Raw genomic sequence first — 11,008 nt, 5'->3', positions numbered from 1 at the left:
TCTAAGGATGAGCCGAATGAACTGAATAGGCATGTTCAGGCTTGGCTAAACACAAGCCCAGACAAGAGCTTGGTTCACTGGTAAACGAGGCAAGCCCAAACATGTCTGTTCGATTCATTCCAAACTCTTACCAGCCCTAGTTTGACTCGTATCCCGTAGTACCAAACATGGTCTCAAACCAGAGCACATCCTCGCCACGTGACAGCTCATGCATTTCATCCAAACTAGGGGTGTCAACCGATTGGGTTTACCCGGACCCGACCCATACCAAACCCTATAGGGTATGGGTATGGGTATGTTATAAATAAAAAGACCCTATTAAGAGCTGAGTCCAGACCCGAAGGTTCGATTAATAATAGTTTGTGAAATTTTATACCGAACCCAGGCACCCGAGTTCCAATCTACCCACAATTTTCAATGTAAAAATAATTAAAAAATTATTATTTTACATGTTATGGCCCCGGTCTGGTTTATGTAGTTCTTATTGGGTCCGGGTATAGTTTCTTTTAGGGTGAGTCATATCAGACCGGAGTCTGAAAAAATCAGGGCCAGTCTGGTTTCACCTGGATCCAAACCAAACCCGACCGTTGACACTCTTAATCCAAACCAACACAAGAAAGCTGGAGTCGGGTCATATCTCACACTACCGTACATTTGGTTGTGCAGCTTAGATTGAGATTGCTTCAACCAGGTTGAAGTCATAGTCAAGCTATTCATTCATGGGGCAAGCAATAGCTGAACACCATATGGATAAATGCATAATTTGATCAGTGACATATGCTACAATATATTGGACCAAACATGCAGAAATGGTCCAAACAACATAGGGTCCAGGAATCCAGGGACGTAGGGCCATTTTCGTCATCTAAAAAAACGACGCAATAAATTCCCGTGCAAGTCAAAACAGCACGTCAGAGCGTGTTCAAAGAAATTTTTTCCAGTTACATATAAAATTACCATAAGACCCCTCGATTTAGCCATGTCAATGAACCGGGTCTGGTCCTTCATGGATCCAACAAGCGTTCTCCGGATTAAACGGTCGGAGCTGGTTTGGCTTCACAGAACCGAACCTGATAAAGTCTAACCCAATTATGTGAGAAAGCTTAATCGGATCCAGGTCAAGAACAGGACTTATCAACCATTTGTGAGTCCGTGCCTGTAGAACTAACATAATGAAAATGCCCTCTGATCCATCTGATAGAATGGGTTTTGGATTTGGTTCTGGATGTAGGCATGACTTGAATCCAACATGGCGTGATTAGGGACGAGCAAATTCGGTCCCGAAAATCTCCTATTAATTCTTTTCCTACTCTTTTGAGTTATGAGATGTAGGTATTCAGATTAAAAACCCGAAATCAGATCCGTTTGCTTAGCTAATTGGATCTGCAAGGAGCCAAAGGCTTATCGGATCCCGGTAATAAATGGTCATCGATCAATAAGACATTCGACTCAAACCCAATATGGACCTTCGAAGTGACATCGATAAAAAGAAAAAACATGTCGAGGATAGAATCGTAATTTGACATGTTCGACTGGTTAAGTGGCTAGGGCTTTACCCGATAGCTTGACGACGCAAGACTGGAGCCGAGGGTCAGCGGAGACGGCGAGCCGAGCCATGCGGGAAGCCGATCCCCACCGCCGCACGGCTTCATCGACGACCCCCAGCTTCTGCGCCAGCCACAGCAGCTCCATAGACAGCTTCTCCGTCGAGATCGCGCCGCCCCCGCCTTAAAACCCCAGCAGCTGCCGAGCCGAGTCGACGACCCGCAGGAGCCCGAGCTCCCACGAGGCCCCTTCCCGACTCCGGCGAAGGATCCTCCATTGCGGCCTCCAGAAGCGCGAGGGTCTGGCCGAACGCCGAACGCCGACGACACCGCCGCCGCCTCGCCGCCGTGTCCGGCGTTCTCCTCGATGGTCCGATCGGCGAGGCCGCGGACGACGTCGTACTTCCGGGAGCTCACCGGGATGTCTCACGTGAGGGAGAGGATCTGCGCGAGGACTCGGCCCATACCGGAGTCGAGGACCGCCGGGTTTCTCCCTCCGGCCGGTCTGGGGCCCGGAAACCGGCGGGTTCCGGCCGGGAAGCAGAGGAGCAGGGCGTAGAGGAGGAGAGCGATCGTGTACGGAGCGTGGCGGAGGAGCCCCCATCTCCTTCTCTCGTTGAGTAGTTCGCTTGCTGAAACGATGGAGGAGAGCGAGAGTCTGAGAAGGAGGAGGGTTGAGGGAGCCATCACTCAAAGGGAGAAGAATTTCGAAGTATTTCGCGTCCTTACCCGGAATTTATGTATTTATTTTCGGCCTCCCCGAAAAGAAAGGACGTTCTTCCGAATATAAAAGATTATTGAATGAAAACCAGAAACAGTGAAAAAACAAGCCCATGCACAGCACGCCGGCATTTGTATAGGCATAGCGTACTTTTCCCAAAACTCGCCCTTTATCTTGGGTGGATGAAAAACAGGCAGTTCTCGGGTCGGATCGTAGTTGAAGCGGGTCTAGATAAAGTTTAACATAGGTGGTCGTTGCAAGTGGATCGGGCAGAGATCTACAGAACCAGAAAAATGAACCTTTTATGTGAAACCCAACTTGATTTTCGGTAGACCTATAGTTGGTGTTGGATCCATAACTTAGACCAATTAAAAGGTGGATCGATGTGGGGTACCAAAAATTGAAGACCTGAACCCGTTTCTGTCCAATTCATTTCTGTGTCAGGTCCAATTGGTTCTTGGCAATATGCATCTCAACCGACCTAAGCTACGTCACAATGATTCGTGGACTCAAGGATGCGGATTTCAGGACTCGAAAGTTCGATTTTTTTTTTTAAATATGGGGCATGAGGACAATAAATTTTTTAGCTTTTTAATCAATAAAATCTTTTTTTTTTAATTTAACAATAAAAATATTTTTTTATTAAAATATTATATAAATTTATTAAAATAATGTCTCAAAGTGTCCACTCGTAACACCAGAGGCACGCAGCCAAAATGGTGTGTCCCCGTGACATAGGACCTAAGCATTAGTTAACCTGCACCGTATCGGAAAGATGGTGGCTTCTCAGGTGAAGTGGCACGCACCTGATCCTGCCTCCATTAAATCCAACTTGTGAACCCACCGGCCGTAACTCGGTCTTTTCTAATGTTGTCAGCATCGATATCGGCCCTGAATCGATTGGGCCACTAATTCAGCTGTATCGGCCAAATACTGATACTCAAGTGAATCGTTCTATGTCGATCAGGTCATGCTGAACATGTGCATTTTTACTCATGTCGACATCGTAGCCGTCTGTTTGCATTTTGGATGAATGTCACATGGTTTTGTTGACTTTTGAGCTTTTTAAAATGCAAATCGGATGGCCACCATGTCGGCATGAGCAAAAACTGTGAAACCCCAACCCTCGACTTTGGAAAAATTCTTTGATTTTTTGAGCAAAAAAAATAAATTTGAAATTATTTTATGACAAACATCGGAAAGACAAAAGAAAAGGGCAAACAAAGGTAAAAAGGTCGCAAGTCTGAGCGGGCTACAGTGAGTTATACATACGAAAATAAAAGTCCAAAATATACAAACTCTAAGTGTTTGAAGGTACAAAATGAGACAATATACAATAATTCTCAACAGTCTCTCAAAATGAGAAAAAAATCTCCTCACCCCAAAACCAGAAAGGAGCCAAAATCTGCAGTCTAAGTGTGGGTCCCTAGCCTCCAACTGTGTGTCGTCGCACCACAGCTGAGTCTACTCATCACCTGCATCATCATAAAATGGGGTCAGAACTCTTACGAGTTGGTGAAGAACAACATCATCATAGGTCCATTTCTCAAGAAAAAAAACATGTAGCATGTAAGCAAGTAGAGTGACAGATATATGTGCATGTGTCAGGTAAGTGCACATGCTACAAGTCTAAGCAGAAACGATAGTAACAGGTGCAACAAAACAAGGAAGACTAAGCAAAATAAGAAACTGAGCCGAACAACAAGTAACTAAGGAAATACGAACAAGGTAAGTGTCAAGACAGTACTAACACAAGCAAGTAAAGTAACTAACACAATAAGTTAGCTATGATTGGTTAGTAATTATGTTCTTATTACTCCTTCGGGTACGCGAAGGAACCTCACATTCTGTGAGCTATGCACCCGGTGTATGTTATTCAATTTATAATGTGGTAACCGAGGATGCTACATACCAAGTAACCTCATGCGAGCAACATGCAACTGAGAGAAACCCTCGCATAGGTAATGGATTGCAATCCACACTAGTACAGTAGTAGAGGTACCTTATCAGGTAACCCCGACCTCCCTAACTCTGAGTGACTGGAGGTTAAATGACGCCTCAGCTCCTATAAAAACACATATCGTAGTAACAATTAGTCACTCAGGGCTGTACCATCCATCCTCTCTAATGTGAACCATTTTGTAAATGGGGCGCGACGGTTTATCTTTCTTAGGCTTGGTTTTGACAGCATACTTCTTTTTGAGGTGTATATACCTCGTTGTCTCTGCGAGGTACGCAAATGAGAACTTAGCCTGCCCATTCACGTGCTCGACCTCACACGGCCAGCAGAGAGCATATCGCTTGTGAAGGTGATCATAGCACCATTTTATCATTTTCATTTCTAGGGTATAGACATATGTGAGCTCACTCACAAACATGGGACCTCCGCCCAAAGACTCCAGTAGAGTCGAAAAAACTCAACAGGTGTTTTGCTAATACCCTATGGTGTTCAAGTCTCAATCATAAGTTTCATCGAGTGTGTAGGGTGCCTTCTTCAATATAACGAGCACAAATACTGAAATGTAACATTCTATGTACGCAATCGATGATTTATGTGTCAAAATGTGTCATCGTGTACGTGCGAAATTAAAAGTCACATAATCTCAAGTCTCTCACACAAGTATCGAACAAAAGCAATGGTACATACGTATATCTATGAAAACTCCTTTCAACATTCTTAAGTGATACAAAACTTAAATCACATAACTTATTCATGATTGCAGGTCTTTCAAGCTAAAACAGGTATCGAATGCTTTGAGAGCAAGCCATAACTACAAATTTCCAAGTGAACATATTTCAACATCATACTTCAGCAAATTTCGCATAGCGGGTCCATTTGCATAGAAAACTCTGCGACATCAACACACACAAGTGTTGGGAAAGGCAAATTAGAAAATTCTCATACTTATGGGAATTACATTGGCATTTCCACGGTTGGTCGCCGCACTTGCGGGGAATAACGATATACAAACAATAGTTTGCGATGAAAAAAGGCTAAAACCTAAGAGGAAGGAAAAGAAGTGTGTGGGTGGGCAACATACCGTTCACCACACCACTCACCACAATGTTGCCAAGATGGGACAACGAAGGGCCATGGGGTCGCTCTGGGCCCACCAAACATTCGGCCACCCGAATATGTCAAGCACAAGGCACGAAGTGCCGACAAGCCCCAAAACACCAATGGTGACTCGGAAGGCCATAAGCCACGGGTCTGGACAATGCGTGATCTATGCCAAGTGTCCAAACTGGGGCTGTTGGACTGCGCATACGAAATGCTTAAATTGCTAGTTTTATGCTCTTATAAAATTTTCTCTTTTAAAACATTTTTCTCTCTTTATTTCTTAATAGGTTGTGAGGAAAAAGACAATGTGGGCCCAACCACAGGGTTTGATCTTGTCAGACCAGACCACATGGGTCACACAGGACCTTGGTCACACCCTAAGTGCAGCTTGGTCCAAGGCAAGAAGGGGGCGCAGCTAGGCCACCCGAGTGCACTAGTACCCGACGCCCGCTACTGCGCCCAAGGCGAAAGCGATGAGGAGATGGGGTCTAGTCCTCGGGACCAGCCCTCAGGCCAGAACCAACCCTGGTCTGAACTCAATTTTCAGACCAGGTGCTGCCAGGTAGTAGCAAGCCTACGGCAGGAGACCCAGGCCTATATGCTACCCGGGTGCGGCTAGCACCCGACGGCTAGCTGCCGCACCAAGGCAAACTGAAGGGGGGACTAGGCATGGGGTCTGGTCCTTTGGACCAGGCCACAAGGCAGAGACTGACCCTGGTCTGAACCCACAGTTCAGACTAGGTATTGTCATAAGACAATAGGTCCAAAATCAGGCGCCCAGGCCGGCAGGGCTATCCGTGTGCAACTAGCACCCGGTTGCACTGCTACTGCGCCAAAGGGGCCCAGCTGAGAGCACCTGGTCGAGCCTTTGATCAGACCAGGGTGCCCTTAGCTGAGTTTGACCCAGTTGGGTACAGACCAACAAAACCGACCAACAACAAAAATATAAGAAGAAAATAAACTGAAGATAAGACTGCAACAAACCGGGGGTGAAAGAGGTGGCCACAGCTACAATCGAACCCAACCTAGTGCACCGGCCACCAAAGGGGGGTTCAAGAGAGGCCCCAGTCATCCTCATAACAGTGAGAGGGGCTGGGGACCAGACATGCTTACACCGAAGGGGGGGGGGGCAGTTTACCCATGCTAGAACGAAAACAAAACCATGAAAAAAAAAATATAGAAAATACGTTTTTTGTTGCATGCAAACACATAAGAAAGTAAACTACCAAAACAAGCAAGAGCATCAAGCATTTTAATGAAAAACTAACATGAACAAAACAAAACTGAAATAGAGAGATGCTCAAAACACCAAAATGACTTATAATCCGCCAAGAGTCGTGCGTACCCTAGATGCAAATGGCACTCTTGGCTTCATACTTCACACTACACACGATTTTCCCAAGAAAAATGAAAATATGTAGTTGAAGGCTTCACCTCGGTTTCGGGTGGAGATGGAGGAGATGCTATGGTTGGAATGCTTAGGAGCTCCATGAATAGAGTAGATGACACTCTCAATTACTCACACACTACATGGTTTGGGGAGAGGAAGAAAAGAAGAAGGATGAGAAGAATAAGAGGGAGAGAGAGAGAGAGAGAAAAAAAAAATTGCCAATGGCTCTCTCTCTCTTTCTTGAAGGTTTAAGTATGGAGGGGAGACAAAGTGGACGACTGGGATTAGCCTAGGGAAGATGGAGGGTTGAGGGTGTTTCACGCCCCTCCATGCCATGGCAATTTTGTAATTGCTATGCATCGCCGCCCAACTCCACCACTCGACTTCTTTAATTTGAAAGGCCTTAAAAAAAAGTTTCAAATGTGCCATGGGGCTGGCGCCCCATGCACACAATGAGAGCTCACCCCTCATAAAGCTTTTTTCTTGAAAATGATTTCTAGGATTTCAAAAATCTCATGGGGCGCAGCCCTATGCATTTCCTTGGAATGGCGCCCCACCCTCATGATGATGTCCCATGCATCATCATGAGGCCTAGGCCATGGGTAGGGCCAATCGTGACCCTTCCTTTGGATCTCTCCCCAGTCCTTACAAGAATGCCACTGCCCCAGTAGGTCAGCTTGACCAGCTGGTTTTTGTGGCTAGGGTCATCCAAAAGCAAGAGCAAAGGTCAACCAAGGGTTTGGGTCAACCCCCTAGTCGGACCTATGCTAAAAAATGAAGAGAATTTTCTATTAAATCTTTCAAACTGTATTTTTAATTTACATCACTTGCGAAAATTATCTCTGATATGTGATCATGCATAATTTTATGCATAATTTCATACATTTCTATACATGATCATGTGCGGTGAATAGTTAAAAATGCTTATTTGCAAGGTTTTCACATCTTTGTGTCAAAAATTAGAAATTGAGCAAACTAGAGCCTTATTAAGTAATTTAGAAAAATCAATTCAGTTCTTAGAAATTAATTCTTTGAAAGAAAGATTGTTTTGAAATAATGCAAACTTATGAGACTCTTTTAAAAATTATTTCTAAAACCTAATGGTAGCTTTAAAAGCTCACGTAAAGAAAGAAAGAGGGGTCCTCCCTCTTTGGAATTGACGCCTCCCTCTTTCTCTCTCTCTCTCTCCCTTCAATCGGTTCTCCTTCCTCCCTCTATTCTCCTTCTCCCTTCCTTCTCGCCGGTGGATACTTCTCCTTCTTCCAGCACAACAGGGCACCGTGGAAAGCACTAGTGGGTGTTCTTCCTTTTCTCCCTTTTTTTTTTACTTATTTCAGCATAGTATCCCTATTTTCGTGTTTTCTTTTAGTATTTATTTACATTCATCGTTCGATTTAGTTCTGCTTATTATTTTATTCAGTGGGTCGTCATTTGGTTATATACATTGTTTCATTTTTGTCATTCACTCAGATTAGTGTTTTTGTTAGTAATACATAGCACTGTTTATAGGCAAGTGTGATTAACGTTTTTCTTTTCTCTGTGTTGGTTTTGTCAGTCGTTTCCCTACAGTGTATTCTAGATAATTTGTTTTACAATAAGCACAACCTAGTGATTGCAGGATTGTTTTATGCTATTAGTCGGTATGTGCTTTACTGTCATTGTTGGTGCTTTCCAGTATGTATTCTCAGCATCTAGGTTCAGCTCACTAGTTTGTTCAATCTGTGTGTTTTAAATTTTTTTTAGTATACATGTGTTTTGTTCTTTTTAGTTTGTAGTTCTTGATACGTCGGTTTTCAATCAACCTTTGTGTTTAGTTCTGTTAAAGCACCAGCGAGAGTACATTAGTGCTTTTGTAGCCATTGATTTTAGTAGTCACTGTTTTTGGTTAATTGCTTTCATTATTTAGCCTTAATTCAGAGTCAGTTAATCAGCCATGATAAGATTGCATTAGATGTTCACGTATTTCACTGGTTAATTGATTGTTTTGGTTACTTAATTTAGTAGGTATAGTGCTTAACGTTTTAGTTCACTTGTTGCTTTAAAGTGGTTGGATGATATATGGACATTATTAGATTTCAGCAATAGTAATTAATGGGTTTAGTCAATCTTAGTTAACCACTTTTATTCAGCAATAGACACTAACTTCCTTAGCCGTTATTTGTTTGGATACTTCATTAACCATGTTTGACTTCAGTAGCTATAGTTCTTGGTAACTTATTTCAATAACAGTGATTCACCAGTAGTCGTGGTCTAAATAGGGGTGTTAAATTGTTTTCGTGTTATACTTAAGTTCTTGATTGAGTTGTGTTAAATTAGTTAAATTGTCAACAGTTGCCATCCTTTAGTTCTTGAATTTGTTTAACGTGTGTTAATAGTTACATTATTCTGTCCTTTAGTGCATAATAGCATGTTGATGTAGTGGTTGGATTTCTGCTTTTACTAAGTTTTTAAGTGTAGATCGTGTTTAGTGTCGCCGTTCTGATGTGTTCTTGGTAGGTAAGTGCTTGGACATGCAAAGGGAGCCCTCGGAGAAAGAATATAAATGAGATTCACGCAAGGGACAGAGGAACCACCAAAGCCTCAAGCACTAAAGACTTGTTTTTCTTCTTAGACTAGGATTTTAATTCATTTATTCAATTCATTGGGTTGTAATAAGGTCTTTCTATTCTTTTATTCGTTAAGCCCTTTTGTGTAGGGCATTACTTTTTGGTGATTTATTTATTCAATTAATTTATTTTCTTTATTTTGGCAATAAAGAGTAGCATAATTGTATATTTGAATACGAGTATATCCCGTTCCCTGAGATCGACCCGGACTCCACCACTCGTGCGAGCCGGTTTTTATACTTTTGGTGTTTGGTTTTCACTGGATTTTCATTAAAAATATTGTTTTGAAAAGGGTTTTCATAAAACTTACACCAATGTGACTCTTACCATATCGATATACATTCATCCATGGTTCAAACGGTCAAATAACGATCACATAGCGGCGGACAATGGATGTTTTAATGGTTGAATAATATCTACGAAATCTTGCAAAAATAACACCTTTTCCAAAATGCCACACAATTTGCATTCTCTCCCATGTCCACAACCCTGGATGCCCCACTTTTTAGGACATTTTGAACATTAGGTGAACCTCCTGAAGTTAATGTGAATCTTCTTTAAGTAACTGATCGTCAAGGAAGTTCACAAATGTATAGTGGCATTCACACACACACACACACACACACACACACACATATATATATATATAAAGAGAGAGAGAGAGAGAATGATATTCACGAGCTACCACGTGAATCTTCTTTTAAGTGATAGATTGTTAAGGAGGTCCGCAAATGTGTGGTGATATTCACATATATATAATACGACATTCACAAGCTACTGTGTGAATCTCCTTCAAGTAATCGATCGTCAACGAGGTCTGACATTCGCGAGCTATCATGTGAATCTCCTTGATCATCAAGGAGGTCCACAAATGTGTTATGATATTTGCGTATATATAGTAGAACATTCGTGAACTACCATACGAATCTTTTTTAAATAAATGATCGTCAAGAAGGTTCGCAAATGTGTAGTGACATTCACATATATATAGTACGATATTCACGAGCTACCATGCAAATCATCTTTAAGTAATTGATTGTCAAAGAGGTTCACAAATGTATGACGACATTCGCATATATAGTACGTTATTTGCAAGCTACCATGCAAATCTTCTTTAAGTAATCAATTGTCAAGAAGGTCCGCAAATGTGTAGTAACATTCGCGAGTTACCATGCAAATCTGCTTTAAGTAACCGATCATCAAGGAGGTCCGCAAATGTATAGTGACATTCACATATATAGTACGACATTCACCAACTACCATGCAAATTTTCATTAAGTAACTGATTGTCAAGGAGGTCTTCAAATGTATTATGATATTCACATATATATATATAGTACGACATTCATGAGCTACCATGTAAATCTCCTTTAAGTAATTGATCGTCAAGGAGGTCAGTAAATGTAACAACATTCACATATATATAGTACAACATTCACAAGCTATCATATGAATCTTCTTTAAGTAAGCATCAAGGAAGCCTATAAATATATAGTGAATTCACATATAGTATGACATTCACGAGCTACCACGCAAATCTCCTTTAAGTAAATGATCAACAAGGAGGTCCACAAATATATGCCTTGAATCGACCATTATGTTATGCTTTCCGCCATGCTCTCATACTCTCTTGTTGTGACCTCCTTGATGATCGGTTACTTAAAGGAGATTCGCATGATAACGCAT

The sequence above is a fragment of the Nuphar pumila genome, chromosome 17 (genome assembly GCF_984573655.1).
Source record: "Nuphar pumila chromosome 17, dmNupPumi1.hap1.1, whole genome shotgun sequence".
Lineage (NCBI taxonomy): Eukaryota > Viridiplantae > Streptophyta > Magnoliopsida > Nymphaeales > Nymphaeaceae > Nuphar > Nuphar pumila.
This window is presented reverse-complemented; position numbering follows the sequence as displayed.